The sequence below is a fragment of the Suricata suricatta genome, chromosome 1, assembly GCF_006229205.1.
Source record: "Suricata suricatta isolate VVHF042 chromosome 1, meerkat_22Aug2017_6uvM2_HiC, whole genome shotgun sequence".
NCBI lineage: Eukaryota > Metazoa > Chordata > Mammalia > Carnivora > Herpestidae > Suricata > Suricata suricatta.
In genome coordinates, this window is record NC_043700.1 from 180,571,908 (window position 1) to 180,592,216 (window position 20,309).

Below are 20,309 nucleotides of genomic sequence, written 5' to 3' on the forward strand. Positions count from 1 at the left end.
TTATTGAGTGCCAAATGTTTCCTCAACACTGTACAATACACAGGGAAAGACATGGTCCATGCCCCATGGGGTTACCATCTAAATAGGACTGATGAGGTGAGGCATAATTGGCTGAATTCTTACCCTGTGTTGATGACTTCTCTATGGGAACCCAAATCGTCCTCCGTGGAGACTGGTGCTATTCACCAAACCTTAACAAGCGCGTTATGTCCTCTGAGAGCCTGGCACAGTCAGCCCCATCAGGAGGGAGAGCTCAGTGTTTGTCTAACTGCCTCTCATTCAGTCTCCTTCCCCAGACACAGTCTTCAATGGCCTCAGCAGCAGTGGGAAGTCAATAGAAGGCTTTGTGGATGATCCAGGAGAATCAGGAAGACCCTTATCCTGGAGACAAAAGCTCAGCCTAATACTTCTAGAATTGCTCTCCTGGCTGCCATTTTTAACGTATCGCTTCAATGGTTACAGCCCCCCACTTGCTCCCCTGTTTCGTCTTACATTCAATGGAGACCTCTGAATCCTGCCACATATTGGATGTGATCCTCTTGATGGTCAGATTATGCCCTGTGGCCAGCCTTGCAGACTCTCATTCTGTATATTCTCACTAAGGGGCCCAGGAAAAACGGTTTCTTCTCCCCACAACATTGTTCTCCTTTTATATACCTATCCAGAGAAACTGTAAAAATTAACCGAGTCCATGTCATCTCCGGTCTACCATCTCACAATTTACTTTTAGTTTTATTTTTTGTTTCTAAATCTTGATCTATTTTTGTTTATTTTTAATTCCCATTTGTCTCACAAGTATCTATGTCCACAGTTAATGAAGGTATAAATATGTAAAATCTGATATAATGTTCTTATGGTAGAATCCAGAAGCTATTTTATTTTCTGAGCATTTCCAAGAGGTCCTTGTGGAGTCCAAAACAAGTGAGTGGCTTTTGGATTCTCTAACTAAGTTCAATTTTAAAATGTATTACATGGCTTTTATTAATCTTTAAATTCAGCTGACACAGAGGCTAAGAACTGTGGGTTTGTGAAGGCCAGGGAGGAGAGAAAGCCCTAGACAATTCCAACCTCATAAATCTTTCAGCCTCCAAAGTTGCATGAACTTGGGTCACTCAGTTGCCACAGCTACCAGAAATGTGGCTAGTGAAGCTTTCTTTTGTCTAACAATAGGCTATATGTTTGACTAATCAATATGTTAAGCAATGGACGAGGTAGAGCCGTAACCAAGAAACCTCTATAATCAGTAAATGATGTAAAATATAAGGGATTCATTCAATCCCTCACAAAATATGTATTGAGAATAAAATATCTTCCAAGCACAATTCCAGGTGCTAGGGATTCACTGCCAATCAAAAATCAGATATTATCATTGACTTCTTAGGATGCACAGTATAGAGGAGAAACCAAAACTAACCATGTAAATGCATCTAAAATTGCAACTCTGTTAGGGTCTGTGAATAAGAAGCTCATAGTGTTAGGGGTGTGCAACAAAAACTTGAACCTGAACCTTTAAAGGATGTCACAGAAGGCTTCCATTTGAAAGTGATGATAGAGCCAAGATCCAATTGCAGAAAAGGCTCTAAGTAGGCAAGGTAGTGTTAGAATGGAACTCCCCTTACAAGTATGACATATGCTGTCTTTTCATGGTTGGTTCCTACCTCCACTCCTTGCCTAGTTAGACTTTTACTGTTCTAAGGAAGAGGAAAGTAAACAGTTTTTCTAGTTCTGCATACCCCATTCCTCAAATGGCATGTCCCCTTGTTCCCACTTCACCTGGACTCCTTTTATGGTACTTGAATTTCTACCTCGCATTACAGTTCCATATGATTCTTCTGCTACATTCTTCAAGGATAAGGTTTCCAAGTTTTGTTTTGTTTTTAAAGCCCCCATGGTACCTGGAAGAGTGCTTGAATACTATTATCAAGTGAAATAAGTTAAGAAACCAAAAAGATAACATTTAAAATTATATTAAATACACATATTTATATTTATTTCTTAAAAATGAGAATGGGGCAGACTTCTCTTGAAGACACCTCATATGGTGAAGTCATAATGAATATGAGTTGGGGAAATAACTAGACACCAAAAATAAACAAGAAGTGAGGTAAGAATAGCACAGGAAGGCTGTAACCAGCAGCCAACCAGGAGGTACTAGATGATATTAGATTCCCAGTGGTTTGATGTCCTGGGAAAGGACTTTGGCCTGGACAAGGTAGTGTTAGAATGGAACTCCCCTTACAAGTATGGAACTTCTAAGAGCACTAGTGATATAGGAAAATGACAAAATACTTCTTTATAGTGACTTTGATATAAGAAAGAAAAAAAATGACACTGGAAGGAAAATTACAAATCATAGGTCTGCCTGCAAATACACTACTGTTTGGTTTAGAAAACCAGCCCAAAAGCAACTTTATAGACACCTCCAGTTGCTAGGCAGAAAGGAGTGCACATTCTCGATGAAAGACTTTGTCTTTAACTTCTTAGACCTGAAGAATTCTGTGGATTAAATTCACACAGATATATATTAACTTAAAACTCAAAACTTAAAAATTCATAAGAAAACAAGTTACCATGAATGGAAAAAGAAATCCTGAAAATAGACCCCTGGGATTCCAAATAGTGTAATTATCAGATCCAGAATATAAGGTAACTATGCTTGATGTGTTTAAAGAAATAACAGGTGGAATTAAAATATGAATAAGGAAAAAGAGTATAAAAATATAATAAGGAATATTTTAAAAATAACTTTTCTAAAAATGATGAATGTCAACACTGTAGTTAAAACCTTAACATCGAGTTTAAATAAAAGCATGGACATAGTGGAAGAAATACTTAAGTGAAATACATATCCAAAGAAACCAGAGAACTAGAGAATGCAACATAGAAAGGTAGAGACATAAAATACGTGAAGGAGAGACAAAGAACAATGGAGGAAAGTATTTGTGGAAAACTAACATGCTTTCAATCAGGAGAGGCATTTAATACTGGAAGGGATCATATTTTAAGAATTGATGATGACTTAGAAAATCAGAACAGGATTCACAAAACACCAGCAGAAGAAATAAAAATCTACTCCTAGACTCTTCTTAATAAGTTTGCATAATGCCATTAGTGAAGAAATTACTTTTAAAGCAACCAGAAAGAAAAAAAAAGGTGATTGCTTATTATAAAAAAAGAAATTAAACAGCAGGATTCTCAATGACAACAATGGAAATGCTGAGACAAAATATCCATAAATCTAACATTGTACATCAGCTAAGTCACTGTTTTTTGCAGGCAGAAAAAAGGAAATGATAGATTATTGTCCAAATAGCATGAAGAATGTACTATCACGATGAAGGAAATTGTTTATAAATAAGAATTTTCAAAATATAAAAAATTAATAGCTAGTAAAGAAACTGTTAAACATATAAATAAATCTAAACACTGAGTGCATAACACAAAATTGACTGTCTCTACCATGAGAATTAAAAATTTGAGATAGAACTAAAATATTATCATATGTAATATGTAAGACGGGTAAGGTACCTGGAGTTAAAGCATTCTATAATCTTGTATTGTTCAGGAGAAGGATAATTCACTTAATGAACAAAAATAATATTAAGAAATCAGTTTTTATAAGACTTAAGTTAAATATGCACATTACATTTTTCAGGTAAACAAAATAATAAAGTTAAAGCATATAACTTCTAAAATTATAAATATATTTGGAGAAAATTGAGTTAAAAATTCACAACTGGGGCGCCTGGGTGGCTCAGTCAGTTGAGCAGCTGGCTTTGGCTCAGGTCATGATCTCGTGGTTTGTGGGTTCAAGCCCATATCAGGCTCTGTGCTAACAGGTAGCTCAAAGTCTGGAGCGTGTCTTTGGATTCTGTGTGTCTCCCTCTCTTTCTGACCATCCCCTGTTCATGATGTCTCTCTCTCTCTCTCTCTCTCAAAAATAATAAATAAAAAAATTAATTTAAAAAATCCACAACCACTAGAATAGTAGGCAGGATATGAGGATTTTTTAAGATGCGTAAATGAGGGGAACAGCAAGATGGCAGAGAAGTAGGGAGCTCTCTAATCTCCACCTGCCCACAACTGTCAAACTGAGAAGGACCAAAGCCACAATATTCTGATCTGCAAAAATGGAAGGTGTGTGCATAGACTCCTTATAGATGACAGCCTCATGGATGCCTGAGTGAGTGTGAACTGGGACCAGAGACTCTGAGGGGAGGGAGCACCGGCCCAAAGCTGAGCCAGGAGAGACAAAGCCCAGAAAGGCAGCATAGGGCCGCAGAGGACCGTGTGTGCAGAAGCAGCACAGGGCCGTGGAGGGCCAGAGCAGAGTGAACCTGCAGAGCGGCCATTTGGAGCTGGCACAACAGCCATGTAGACCGGTGGAGAGCGCAGGAGAAGAGAAAGAGACTGAAAAGGCTCATGGAGTGGACGCTGGAGAGGGAGAGACCTCGGCCAGGGCCAAAGAGACAAACGATCCCATATATAGCCACTGGTCACAGGGAAAGAAGTGCATTCCCCTCAGTGGGCTTGTTCTCCCTTGGGCTCTGAGGCTTGCTGACTCCAGGCAGAGCCAGGGAAAAGCTGGTTCCCCAGTCCCCACTAGAAAGCCACCCGCCTATAGGAAGACATTTCATTTTGTATGGGGCAACAGAATTAAAGTGCATGAACTAGGATTGGGAAAAGTGGTGGAGCTTAGGGAAAAAAAGCTATTGGCTTGCCTGTGGCACAGGGAGATCGAACTCAAAAGAGTGGCTTGCAAGCGTGGTCTGAGAAGGGCTTGGGGAGCCGTCATTCTTCTCCCTGCACCCCTAAGGTGGGCCTCGGAGAGCAGCCTCTGAGACCCGACCTACCTACACCAAACCACACACATTAGCTCTGGAGAGCTGCTTTATTTATAACTTAAAATTTTATTTTATTTTTTATCTTTTTGCGCTTTTCTTTGTTCCTTTGTTTTTCCTTTCCCCCCGGAATCTGGAATCTGGGAAAGATCAACATTTATACACTGTCATGATTAGATCAATTCCTGCCATCCAGATATATTTTTCCTTATCTCATTCTTGACTCTCCCCTCCGCAGGTTTTACACTCTCAGACTGTCCTTTGTTGATTCTGTCACCTCTTCTTTTTCTCTTTTCTTTTCCTTTCCTTTCTTTTCTTTTTTTTTCTTTTCTCTTCTTTTCTTTTATTATTTTCTTTCCCCTTTTGGTTTGCTGATTTATTTTATTTGTCTGTGCATTGGCGAAATTTTGTTCCCTGTGTGTTTGTCTGTCTGTTGTTCTTTTCAGGGCTACTTCAAGAAACAAGGCCAAGTACACATGGTGGAGAGTCCCAAGTACCATGGAGCAGAGAAATAAAATAATCAAAGGTACAACAGGAGAAACTGAGAGACACCATTAAAAGAACACTTCCTGAAATGACAAGCCCTGGACAGTGAATGAGCCTTCTTTAATAGAGCAATATTAACAGGTGCACAGTGCATAACGAGCTTTTAAAACTGACAAGAGACAGAAAGCTAGCCAAAATGACAAAACAAAAGAACTCCCCTCTAAAGAAATTCCAGGAAGAAATCACAGTCACAGAACTGCTCAAAACAGACATAAGCAACATAACTGAACAAGAATTTAGAAAAATTGTCATAAAATTAACCACTGCAATTGAAAAAACCATCAGAGAAGCTATTGATACAAAGACTAAGGACCTTCAAAATAGATGTAATGAGTTAAAAAAAAAAGGCTATAAATGAGGTGCATAATGAAATGGAGGCGGCCATTGCCCAGATTGAAGAGGCAGAGAGGAGAATAGGTGAATTAGAAGACATGGTTATAGCAAAAAAGGAAGCTGAGAAAAACAGAGAGAAATTGATACAGGGGCATGAAACAAGAATACGAGACCTGAGTGAGACAATCAAACAAAACAATATCCATGTCATAGGAGTTCCTGAAGAAGAAGAAAGAGAAAAAGGTCCTGAAGGGGTGTCTGATCAAATTATAGCTGAGAACTTCCCAAATCTGGGGAAGGAAAAACACATTGAAATTCAAGAGGTGCATAGAACTCCCCTAAGATGTAACTTGAATCAACCTTCATCATGACATGTCATTGTGAAACTGGCAAAATATAAACATAAAGAGAGAATTCTTAAAGAAGCTAGGGATAAAAGGGCCTTAACAAACAAAGGGAAACCTATCAGAGTGGTTACAGACCTATCTAATGAAATTTGGCAGGCCAGAAAGGAATGGCAGGAAATCTTCAATGTGATGAACAGGCAAAATATGCAACCAAGATGCCTTTATCCAGAAAGCCTGTCATTCAAAAATAAGGAGAGAGAAAGGTTTTCCCAAATTAATAAAAATTGAGAGAATTAATCATCACCAAATCAGCCCTACAAGAAATCCTAAGAGGGACTCTATGGTGGAAATGTAGCAAGGAATATAAGGTATCAGAGACATCACTACAAACATGAACTCTCCAGGGATAACAATGAATCTAAACCCACATTTTTCAATAATAACATGAATGTAAATGGACTGAATGCTCCAATCAAACGACACAGGGTAGCAGAATGGAAAAAAATAAAAACAAAATACAAGTATTTGTTGTCTCCAAGAGACTCATCTTAGACCTGAAGACACCTCCAGATTGGAAGTAAGGGGATGGAGAAATATCTATCATGCGTCTGTAAGTCAAAAGAAAGCCAGAGTGGCCATACTTATATCAAACTGGACTTTAAAGTAAAGGCAGCAACAAAAAATGAAGAAGGAAATTCTATAATAATTACAGGGTCTTTTCATCAGGAAGAGATAACAATTATAAACATTTATGTGCTGAATTTGGGAGCACCAAAATACATAAAACAACTAATCACAAACAGAAACAATCTTATTGATAAGAATGTGCTAATTGCAGGAGATTTTAATACTCCACTTATAGCAAAGGATATATCAGCCAGACAGAAAATCACTAAAGAAACAATGGACCTGAACGGCACATTGGAACAGATGGGATTAATAGATATATTTAGAACTCTGCATCCTGAAGCTAGGGAATAAACTTTCTTCTTGAGTGCGCATGGCACATTCTCCAAGATAGATCACATACTGGGTCATAAAACAACCCTTCATAAATACAAATGAATTGAGATCATACCATGCACACTTTCAGGTCACAATGCTATGAAACTTGAAATCAATCACAGGAAAACATCTGGAAAACCTCCAAAAATGTGGAGGTTAAAAACCACCCTACTGAAGAATGATTGGGCCAATCAGGCAATTAGAGAAGAAATATAAAAATATATAGAAACAAATGAAAATGAAAATACAACAATCCAGATTCTCTGGGATGCAGCAATGGCAGTCCTAAGAGGAAAATACCTATTTCAAGAAACTAGAAAAAGCACAAACTCAAAATCTAATAGAGCACCTAAAGAAACTAAAAGGGGAGCAGCAAGAGCACCCCAATCCCAGCAGAAGAAGATAAATAATAAACATCAGGGCATAAATAAACAATATAGAATCCAAAAAAACAATCAAATGGATCGATGAAACCAAGAGTTAGTTTTTTGAAAAAATAAACAAAATTGATGAATCTCTAGTCAGGCTCCTCATAAGAAAAGAGAGAACACCCAAATAGACAAAATCAGGAATGAAAATGGATCTATTACAACTTATCCCTCAGAAATACAAGCAATCATGAGATTACTATGAAAAATTATATGCCAACAAACTGGACAATCTAAAAGAAATGGACAAATTCCTAAACACACATACACTACCAAAATTCAAATGGGAAGAGATAGAAAATCTCAAGCAGACCCATAACCAGTGAAGAAATCAAATCAGTCATCAAAAATCTCCCAATGAACAAGAGCCCAGGGCCAGATGGCTTCCCAGGGGAATTCTACCAGACACTTAAAGCAAAGTTAACACCCATCCTTTTCAAGCTATTCCAAAAAATAGAAATAGAAGAAAATTTTCTGAACTCGTTCTACGAAGCCAGCATTACTTTGATTCCCAAAGCAGACAGAGACCCAACAACAACAAAAAAGAGGACTATAGGCCAATATCCTTAATGAATACAGATGCAAAAATACTCAACAAGATACTAGCAAATCGAATTCAACAGCATATAAAAACAATTATCCACCATGGTCAAGTGGGATTCATTCCTGGGTTACAGGGCTGGTTCAATATTTGCAAATCCATCAATGTGATACATAACGTTAACAAAAGAAAAGATAAAAACCATATGATCCTGTCAATAGATGCAGAAAAAGCATTTGACAAAATATAGCATTCCTTCTTAATAAAAACACTCGAGAAATTTGGGATAGAAGGAACTTACTTACACATTATAAAAGCAATTTATGAAAAGCCCACAGCTAATATCGTCCTCAATGGGGAAAAACTGAAAGCTTTCCCCTTGAGATCAGAAACACGACAAGGATGTCCACTCTCACCACTGCTGTTTACCATAGTGCTGGAAGTCCTAGCATCAGCAATCAGACAACAAAATAAAACAAAAAGCATCAGAATTGGCAAAGATGAAGTCAAACTTTCACTTTTCGCAGATGACATGATACTCTACATGGAAAACCCAATCGACTCCACCAGAAGCCTTCTAGAACTGACCCATGAAGTCAGCAAAGTCACAGGGTACAAAATCAATATACAGAAATCATTTGTATTTTTATATGCCAATAATGAAGCAACAGAAAGAGAAATCAAGAAAATGATCCCATTCATAATTGCATGAAAAACCATAAAATATCCAGGAATAAACCTAATCAAAGATGTAAAAGACATGTATGATGAAAACTATAGAAAGCTTATGAAAGAAACTGAAGAAGACAAAAAGAAATGGAAAAACACTCTGTGCTCATGTATTGGAAGAATAAACATTGTTAAAATGTCATTATTACCCAAAGCAATGTACACATTCAATGCAAACCCATCCAAATTGCCCCAGCGTTCTTCTCAAATCTAGAACAAGCTATCTTAAAATTCGTATGGAACCACCAAAAACCTCGAATAGCCAAAGTCATATTGAAGAAGAAAACCAAAATGGGAGGCATCACAATCCCAGACTTTAGCCTCCACTACAAAGCTGTCATCATCAAGACAGTATGGCATTGGCACAAAAACAGACACATAGACCAATGGAATAGAATAGAGAGCCCAGATTGAACCCACAAATATATGGCCAATTAAGCTTTGACAAAGCAGGAAAGAGTATCCAAAGGGGAAAAGATAGCCTCTTTAACAGGTGGTGCTGGGAGAACTGGACAGCCATATGCAAAAGAATGAAACTAGACCACTTTCTTACACCATACACAAACATACACTCAAAATGGATGAAAGACCTGAATGTGAGAAAGGAAACCATCAAAACCCTAGAGGGGAAAGCAGGAAACAGCCTCCTTGACTTCAACCGCAGCAATTTCCTACTTGACACATCCCCAAAAGCAAGGGAATCAAGAGCAAAAATGAACTATTGGGACCTCATCAAGATAAAAAGCTTCTGTACTGCAAAGGAAACAATCAAAAACACTAATAGGCACCTGACAGAATGGGAAAAGATAATTGCAAATGGCATATCAGATAAAGGGATTACAAATTTTAAAGTTCTTACAGTAATAATTTGTGATCGTATAAAATAGCACTTGATGTATCATTTAACACATCTGAAAAGGTATTAATGCAGTCTGAAAAGGTATTAATTTTAAAAATATGTGTGATTTATTAGTACTTTAAACTCTTATATAACAATTCAAAGCCAAAGCAATAAAAGTATCGGTAATACTGAAAAAAAAAAAAGGAAAAGAAAGGTCTTCATATTGTGTTAATTGCTGAAGAATATTGTTATTGGAAAGTGAAATGTAAGTTGACAGGTTGCTTTTTCTATTCTTTCAAGTTTTGAAAATGTTTCCACTGACTTCTGGCTTCTGTTATTTCTGATGAGAAGTCAACTGTACCTGTGAATGTTGCCCTCTGTCAGCCAATGATGAATAATCCACTTGTAACTAGAATACATGAAAGTAGGAGGATGTGATGTTGGTGACTAGGAATGTGTGCTCTTGTAAAGGGATATGAGAAGAGTGAAAAATAGCCATGTCCTTACCCTCTGTCATTCCATCACCTATAGCAAACAGAAAATGCCCAAAATACAAGCAGTAAGAAGTCAACATAGAGGCATATTATTCAGAGAGATGGAAATAAATAAATTAATAAATATGTAGAATGATTGCCTCTGATTAAAGAAAACTGGAGAGTAGTCAGAAATAACAATTTCTTAATAAGCCCCATAGAACTAAATTCTTTTAAACTGATTCCTGTAAATCTTTAGTTAATATCACAACTACATTTTAATGACTTCTGCCTTTTTTAGTCAATCACTGTCCTTCAAAATAGAAATTATTAACTATGAATCTCTTTTCCTATAATTCTGCCTTTTCTAGACTATTATATAAATGGCATTATATACCATGCAGCTTTTTAATTCTGGTTTTCATTGATATAATGCTTTTGAGATTTGTTCTCATACATATTGCATATACCACTAATTCTTTCCTTCTTACTGTGAAGTCATATTCTATTGTATGAATGTACCATAATTTGTTTCTACAGTCACCAGCTGATAAACATTTAGGTTATTTCCAGTTTGGATTACTATGAATAAAGTTGCTGCAAATATTTACATATAGATTTTAGTGTGGGTGTTGCTATAATTTAGCTTGGGTCAATATCTAGGAATGCAATTTCTGAGTCGTATACTAAGTATATATTTAACTTGAAAAGGAACTGAAAAATTATTTTCCGAAGCAGCTGCACCATTTTGTATTCTCACCAGTGGTGTGTGAGAATTCCTGTTGCTCTGAATCCTTTGCTTTGCTTGTTATTGTCAGGATTTGTTTTGTTTTCAGAATTCTAAGTGGTAGTATATCTTTGATTGTCTCAGCAATGCTTGGTAGCCCTCAACATTCAAGTCTTTCACATAATTGTCAGATTTATCCTCACATATTTCCTGTTTTCAGAGTTATTGAAAGTGCTATTGTTTTTGTTTCAATCTCCAGTTGTCCAAGACTACTACATAAAAATACAACTTAATTTTGTACATGGACCTTGTTACAGAATGACTAAACTCACTTCTATCTTCTTTCATGGATTCTTTGAGATATTCTCTGTGAATAATCATGTTACCTGTATTTTTTTAAGTTTATTTGTTTTGAGAAAGAGAGAGAGCATGTACACAAGATGGGCAAAGAGAAAGTGAGAGAGAGGATCTCACGCAGGCTCCCCACCACCAGCTGAAGGCCTGATGAGAGGCTGGAACTCACAAACTGTGAAATCATGACCTGAGCTGAAATCAAGAATCAGACGCTTAACCAACTGAGCCACCCAGGCACCCCTCATCTTATCTGTATTTAAAACAAAGTATTATTCACCTCCAATCTGCATCTCTTTCATTTTCTTTCTTGCTTGATACTGCACAAAACTTAAGAGTGTTTTAATTTAATCTAACTGTGCAAATCCAAGTCACCTCCCTTAAGACCTTCTAGAGCACCTCTCATGCCTATTGTTTTTCCAACTGACACTGTATTTTGAGTGTAAATACATTTGTGAAAATAGAATCCCAGACTTCATCTTCTCTTCCAGTAGATATGACTGCAAGGTTAGATTTTTGGGTCAGGACATAGTGTGTTTGCCAGAGCTGGATTGGGGCTTCAGAGGCTGGGTGGTCTCTGTCTGCCATTCCCTTCCACTGATAAAGAGGACTGAGATTACCATGGGTGATTATTAGAGGGCATTTTTAAAACTTTATCATAAACGTAACAAGTCTAGAATTGAACTCTTTACTACACACACACACACACACACACACACACACACATACACACACACACACAGTCATATTTCTTATTTCAGAAAATAGCATCACCCAGTTGCCCAAATCAAAAACCTAAAAGATAACCTTATTTTTCCCTTCCCCCCTTTTATGTATGCACAGTCCCAATAAATCCTACCGATGCTACCTTTCCATCACTCCTGATACCATCTATTATAAAGATGGTCCAGAGATGTCCTCTGTTGTATTAGCCTAAAATGTTCACATTGTTTCCTTCTTCACAACAGGCTAGGACCATTACCATACAGCCTATTAGTGCCAAACTCAAATTCTCACTCCAATTGCTTTAAATATAGTCCAAACCAGTGTTTAGCTATTTAGAGCCTATTTCCTTCACATACTCCATTAAACTACACCCCACACAACCTATCATAAATAAGATAAACCCAGTAACTTCAAAACACAAATAAATAAATAAATAGAAGGCCCAGACAGCTGCTGCTCTCTGGAGCTTTCTGAACCAGAAGCCCCCTTCTTGTTGCTGAGTAATATCACCCAGACATATAAGCCTGTTTTGTATTTCCTCTTCTCTCTCTCCTGCTTCATGTTGGGTAGACATGGACTCCTTGACTCAGAAAGTTCTTTTTCCAACTCAGGTGGCCCACAGTCTACCAGTTCTTGTCTCCTCCCAAAAGTCTCCTGATAAGACTAGTTCTCTTCATGTTGATTTCAGTTTTATAATGTCAGCTTCCCAATGCCCTGATACCACTGTACTTTCACGGAATTCCTGGCTTTTTATGCCAGTGGAGTAAAATAAATAAATGAATAAATAAATAAGCCTCAAGATACACATGGTCTATCAAATTTAAAACAACTAGATGCCAGAATCTCAACTCCTACATGCTAATAGTTCGTTTATGACCCATCTCAAAAATGTGCATCCTCTTTGCATCATACAGGTAAGAAGCCAGCAAAAGTGATTAGTGAGATTTTCAACTGTGGTTTTTCTTTAAGTAATGGAAAGAACAAGTGACTGCTGAGTTAAATTTTGTCAGAAAAGCACAGATTCTACAGAGTGGCCCATCAGATACCTTTCGCTTGCTCTCTCTCCACACATATATGTAAATATGTTTTTTTTATTTTTTAATATTTATTTATTTTTGAAAGAGAGACAGACAGAGAGTGAGTAGGGGAGGAACAGAGAGAGAGGAAGACAGAGAATCCAAGCAGGCTCCAGGCTCTGAGCTGCCAGTAGAGGGCCCCGGGGCTCAAACTCACAAACCACGAGATCATGACCTGAGTCAAAGTTGGACACTTAACTGACTGAGCCAACCAGATGCCCCTCCACACATGTATGTTTTATACATGAATTATATGTTTTGTGCGTGTGTGTGCATGCACGTGTCATTGTGTGTGTACGTTTTCATAAGAAACAATTCAGAGTCTTTCTCTCAAATTCAGTTTCTTGCACATTTATCATTTGTATTCTGAATCCATGTGAACAGGATGGGCTGCCATAGTCGATCCCAGCTACTTTTGGAGCACCGCAGAGGGAAGAGGAGAGTGTTGCTACATTTAGTTCATTTAAGTAGCCGCTCTGCTTTCACCCCAGAGCTGCCCCCCAAAGTCACCCTGCAGGGATGGGAGAACCATCTGTTTTGCATTTCACTCTGCTCAGAGCACAGTGTTCTATTTCAGCTCTCTGTGCGCTGGATCCGACTGATGACATTTGAGGTAGCTTTGACCCATAGTGATGAGGATCGCGGAAGATGATGGGCTCGTTAAGCACATCTCATTTTAGACAAACTGCAAGTGGCATTTTGTTTATATGGTTCATTTCGCCAACAAATTAGATTTCAAATTGATTGCTTTCCAAAATGGCTTTGTTCATCAATTCTGAGACCAGGCAATTACAATCAGAATCCTAGTAATTAATGGTCTCCTATATTAAAAATGTTTTTTAAACAGCAAGGCACTCATGAATTTCAACAGAATGTAAAATCTATTCTTGCCTTTTAATCCCTCCCATGCTCTGTACAGTGTAGAAATGAAACAAAGGCCTTTGCACAACTTTACTGAGGAAAAAAAAAAGGACAGCCCCAAACAAATGCACACAGCCACTTAGACCCCTTTATCATGAAGAAACTAAAGGCCCAGAAGAATATAAATAAAAAGTTTAATATCCTGGACCACTGGGATATTGAATTGTGACTGAATATTATGTGAGTCATTTTACTCAAAATACAATTTCTAGTATGTGACATTTTCATTTATTTGAATTTGTGCTCAGGTTGTATAAGTTAATAACATTACCTTTCATTCTTCAAGTTCATTTTTAAAAGTAAGATTATTTATGTTGAATTTTGGGAATCAAATTAGTAAATGAAGAAGGGTAATAGAGAACATCCATGAGGTTTTCTTAAACTTTCATTGGCCAACATGTATGGTAAATAGCTACAGCTTTTCACTGCCAGGCATGGCACAGATTCCTTGTAGAGTCATCGTCCAGTTCAAATCCTATCTACAACACTAAAATCCTGATGATTTTGGATTATTTTCAGAATCTTTCTGTTGTAAAATAAAAGTTCAGATAACCATGTAAATAAAACACATAGCTTAATTAATTTATGATTACATGGAAACCATCCAGGACAACAAATAGTTGCTCCCTATGTGAAAAGCCCCTTTTGTGGACCCCTTCCCTATCATATCCTCTTCTTCTCATCCTCCCAACTATTATCCTGACTTTTATCGTAATGACTTCCCTAATTTTTAAAAAGTAGTTAAATCATCCAAATGGAAATCCCTAGCCTTGGGATTCAGCCATTTATCCAAGATTTGGAAAAGTTATTTCACATCTCCAAATTCTAAACTGACTGGTAATCTGTAAAACTCAGAGCATTTAGCTCCCAGCTGGGTTTATATATGTATGGACCTAGCTCAGCACAGAGAAGGTGCTCATACATGCTTTTCTTTGTCCCTACTCTCTTACTAGAAAGGCAAAATGGCTTGCAGAGAAGACAGCAAGGACAAAGGTCAGCCTCCAAAGGAAAAGGAAAATCCATCAAAGTCTTGTATAAAAGAGTAACACAATGAATTTAATTTTGATTGGCACATTTTTAAGGAAGAATCATGAAAATCCTCATCACTCTAGCAAGTCGTGAAAATGTCAATTCAGAAATGAAAGACTTTCAGTCTGGAACATGTTCTCTTAGATCCTCCAAGCTCCTGAGACTTAAGATTTTTATCTCAACTCTTTCTATAACAGATGGTGTGACATCTAGTGAGCTCCTTGAAAACTGGGGATTTCTGACTTGGAAAGAATAAATTATCTTTGAACTCAAACCTCTCTCCATATTGTAAAGATGAAGTAATAAAAATTTAAAAAAAGAGTAATTTTCTCAAGGTCAAATCACAAAAACTCAGGATTCCATTTTCTGATTTTTCTGACCAACTCAAGTAGTTTCTTTCCAGAAGTAGTGCAGTCATTCTGTTATTTCTCTGACCTAAAATCTTGCTGTAGTTTCTCACTCCTACTGAATGAAGTCCAATCATCTTTGTCAGAAATTCTTATCAGTGTCCCTCTGACATTTTGATAGGTAAGATCACACTTTCTTCTGAGGAAAAGAATGTTCTCGCAGTCGCCTCTCTGCTTCACAAGAAGAGAAGTTCCTGAAGCAGATTCTTTATCGAGCAGTGTGGTAAGTATGAAGATTCAAACAGGAAGAATACTGAGGCTCTGGATTTAAGGGAGATGCTGGGGTCTACTAGGAAGAGAATGATGGAACCAGTAGAGAAGTTGTAGAGGGTCAGCCTTGAGGAAGAGTGGAGAGATGAGTTTGTCAGCATCAGAAAAGAGATTTGGAAGAATCTCTCCATGGTATCTTCGGAAAACATCCATTTCCTGCTTATATACTGCGGAGAAACAATCATCTCTGAGACTCATCAAAGAATAGAGTGCTGCCTCAAGAATGACATAAATACTGAGGCTACCCAAGGGAAATCAGGACAATTGTTAACTCTGCTTGGACCTTTCACTTCCTTTATTCACGCTCTTTGCTGCATAAAAATATTCCTTCCCTTCTGCCTCTATAGATGCTTGTAAGTATGCACGTCATGTATAATTCATGAATGCCTATATGTATAACCAGCACTGTTAAAATTTCATGGATATTTTGTCAATTAATTCTTGTGATCCCTCCAAGTACTTTTGTTATTCCCATTTTACAGATGAGGCTCAGCAAGATTAAGTGGTTTGCCCAAGACACACAGCTAGTAAGCCGTAAAGGGGAAATGTGGACTCAGGCAGGCTGAGCCCATGCTCTTAACCACCACATTCTCCTGCCTCTTTGATATTATGGTGCATGTCAGTTAGTTGTCCTTACATGTATTTATCTTCTCAATTTAGTGACAGGCTCCCTGAGAGTAAGTAGTTTGTCTTTTTCATTGCTTATTCTCTACAGACCTTCTTGACCTGTCTTATTGAGGTAAAGAGTTTGATTGGGTTATTATATCCAAACATTTAAAATTAAAATAACTATTGTAACAAATAAAGTCTTATCCCATATGTCAATTCATGGAATACATAAAAGCAGAACTTGTCTGATTAAGTTAAATAATTTGTCTCAGCCCGAAGAACCAGTGTAAGTGCTAAAGGACTTTGATACAAGACTCTACTCTATGGCCCAAATTCTTACCTACTATGCAACTTTATATTATAAACTTTTCTTAAATTGGCACCCTTCAGACAAGAGAGCAAAATATTATATTACCTGATTAAGAAAGATGACATGTAAGAGGATGAATTTTTATGATTTTAATATTATTCATTCAAAAGTATGAATTGAGTGTTCCTATGAACTACTAAAATGTAGCATATCTGACAGCTAGAGATACTCCCTACACATACAAGCTCTAGGGAAGTAGAATTTGAAATTGTGTAAGGGAAGACCATGGCTAACAAATGGAAATGTCTGAAAATGTCAAGAAGTGCTAAAGTATGAATGTGCTCTGTGAGGTTATGAATCCCTTAATGGTAGAGATTTGAAGCACCAGTATTCAGATAACAAGCCTCTGGAAATAATGCCAGCGTGGACCATATGCCTGGGGTGGAGGACTGAACCACAGTTCCTTTCCATGCCAGCCCTAACAGTTTATAATTTTAATATTTTAACACAACTTAATGCACATAAAGAACATTTAACAAATGCCATTGGACCATGACAATTATATACACACACACCAATAGCACTGTATACATAAAATAATGCTAAGAACATTATGCATGTCTTAGCAATGTCATGCATTTAAATTCCTGTCTTCCTGAATGGATATAGCAATCCTTCCTATAATTTAAATTCAAATTGACAATATTTGAATTTCTTGTTAGAAACAATAATTTTCTGACAAATGATTCTTCATTTGCCTGAATAGCATAAACTCAAATATTTTCTTCATCACCAAGCAAAATTTATACTTTCTTTCCAAATTAATGCCTCCATTTGTATTCTAAAGACAACCATGTTACATGAGGAAACTAAGTGCTTACCACTTTGAATTGGTTTAATGTCCCTTAGAGTTCCCTCTACTGAGCTTTTAAAATTTCTAGAAAGGGAATGCAAATTAAATTGTGTGAGGTAGAGATAAATGCCTCTTTCATCCATAATAAATTGATCTAAAAAGCTTACTGATCATCCAAATGCTACATCTGGACTTGTTGTTATCACACGGAAATTCATTATAGAAAATATAGTATGCAGATTAAGATGGCTAATGCAGCGTGTAAACTATAATTTCTGCTATGATTTAGTATTATACTTTCTCATCTAAGTGAAGATTGCCTTGACAGGCGTTCATCAGCTGCCTCATGTTCTTGCGTTAGACCCGAAGTATTTGGGACAAACATTTGTAGGAAATACCTACATGTAAAAGCATGCTCATGAGGTCGTATTATTTGTCTGATTCTTGAAAAATAAACATGGCTTTGGTCTACAAGATACTCTCTTACCCAGCTACGAAGTGAGATGTTAGCCAGAAACTCAGGGTTTTGATGCATGTCAAATGGCTATTTCACTCATGAGCCTCCTACACAGTGTTGTCCAAAAGAAATAAATGTGAACCATATATGTAATTTTGAATTTGATAGTGACATTAGAAACAGAAGTAAAGAGTTGAGAAAAGTGTTACTATATTTCACTTAGCTGGATATATGTAAAATATTTTTATTATACATATTATAAAAATATTAATGGTAACTTTTACCTACTTTTTGTACTAAGTCTTTGAAATCCGGTAGAGATTTACACTAAGACTACATTTCAGTTTGGACGAGGCACACTTCAGATGCTCAGTAGTACCTGTGGCTCAGAGCTACTTCAAATTCCAGCTCCCCTACGTATAAACAAGGCAGCTCATGGCTACTGTGTCAGACACCACAGCTCTGCCAGCTCTGTTTTCCATTTTTCCCTGGTCACCAGATCCCTACTTTTTAGCCCTCTACTTGTGGCAGATCATGATAATAGGCATCTGCTTCATCATCATTTCACCCTTGAAAAGTGAGAAGCCATTCTTGCAGAATATTAATGTTTCCAATCACAATAACAAATGGATTTAAAAGCATCTATTCTCACTCGTTAGGGGAATGGAGCAAGGAAGTTTTCTCAACCTCCCTTAATCACATAGTCAATCAGACCAAACCATGTTGATCCTATCTTTGATTCCAAGGGTCTTTTTTTGTTTTCTTTATTAATTTTTGTGTTTTTTCTTCACCCCTCTAACTGGGCCACAGGATCCTAGTGAGGCCCAGCTCTGTACCCCAAAATGCCATCTGTAAATGAGGAAAATTAAAATCTTTGACTAGTTCTGCCCTTTACGTTCATTCCCCAAATCCTGCTGTCCTTAGACTCAACTGGAAAAAAGAATTTATTCATCAAAGGTCTCTCCATGGTCCACAGTGATGTATTTGGCCCACTGACGTTCTCTGTACAACTTGATGGTGTTATTTAATTTGAATTAGTTGACAATGTTTAAAGATCAGGAGATTTCAAAAGAATAGGATTAATCATTTTGTGTGTGAAAAATTATATCCGATGATCACAAGTCCCAATTCTAGCATGAGACCTTAACGTTTTAAATCTGTGTCCCAACTCATTCCTTTGATTTGACCCATTGAGAACTCTGGAATCATGGATGCCCCTTGCTGGGTATGCTTGTGTTATTGGATTTGGACTGCTGAGCACAGCCAGGGACAGGGTCAAGCCTTTCCATCTTACTTATCCTGCTCATGGTTCACTGTCAGGTTGCCCATGCCTCTGTGCTGGAGCCCTGACAGCAATGACACTGATGACTTGGCCTGCAATAATTATTTTCCCCTGGCCACCAAAGTGCACATGAAACAAAGCCATTATTAATCCCTGCTATAGAACTTATTCAAGAATCAATAGCCGTGCTGTTATTGAATTATGTGTGAAACGAAGCACAAACACAACAAAGAGACATAATTCTTGATCAGTACTATGTACAAAACCTTATTGTATTAGGCAGTGAATATTCAGTTTGCACCTGGAAATTCAATAATCTAGGCCTGTGAAAATCTTAAAAATTTGGCATCTTAAACCTCACCTTTGGTTCCAAAATCCTCACCTTGTCCTTCTACTTAACTTGTAGGAAATCCTGATTATTGAATTAATATTCCTGTATTTGTCAAGTTGCCTACGTTAGTTTCCTGGGGCTGCCATAACAAATTACCACAAATTGGAGGCTTAAAATGATGATAATTTATTCTCCCACAGTTCTAGAGGCCAGGAGTCTGAAATCGAGGTGTCAGTAAGGGCAGTTTCTCTAAAAGTTCTAGCAGAAATTCCATTCCCACCTCTTCCAGCATATATTCTATATTGCCTAAGAGTTTTGCACTTAGATATTAGAGTAAACAGAGTCTGGTTCAAATCCTTACTTCATTATGTACTAGTTGTGCAAACTTAGGAAGGGAGCCTCACCTCTTTGAGCTTTTAGTTTCTTCACTGTGAATTAAGTTGAATAACGGTAATCACCTCGCAAGGCAGCTGTGAATTTAAATGAGATGATGCATATAAGCCACTTGGAACAGAGCTGAATACGTAGTAAAAGTTCAAAAAAATTCACAGTCTTCATTATTGGGGACATAATTTTTAGAGCTATCTTTATAAACTTGAATTGTAAGCTCTTTGGAACTGTGCCTGTAATCTGATCTCTATTAACATGCTATGATTACCATACAAATACTTAATACACCAAAACACTCATTAACTGAAACTCATGTAATTAGATTAAATCATAGCCATTTTTTAGGAGTCACTGTAAAGAAATTTTGTGCAACTATTATTACGAAATTATTCTCTGTAGTATAGAACTGTAGCCCTGTTCTTTGTAGTATAACTATACTGAAAACATCGAAGTCAAAAGGACCAAAACCTATTAGGCTTGTACATG

General features: G+C 37.2%; 1 long non-coding RNA gene across 2 annotated transcripts in view; it reads right to left on the reverse strand.

Annotated features, from left to right (window-relative positions):
• Positions 1-20,309, reverse strand: part of LOC115285907 — a 53,794-nt gene that overhangs the window by 26,707 nt on the left and 6,778 nt on the right. For both annotated transcript variants that reach the window (XR_003905747.1, XR_003905748.1), the window contains exon 5: positions 19,838-19,903. This is a non-coding gene — a long non-coding RNA (uncharacterized LOC115285907). The remainder of the gene's footprint in view (positions 1-19,837; positions 19,904-20,309) is intronic.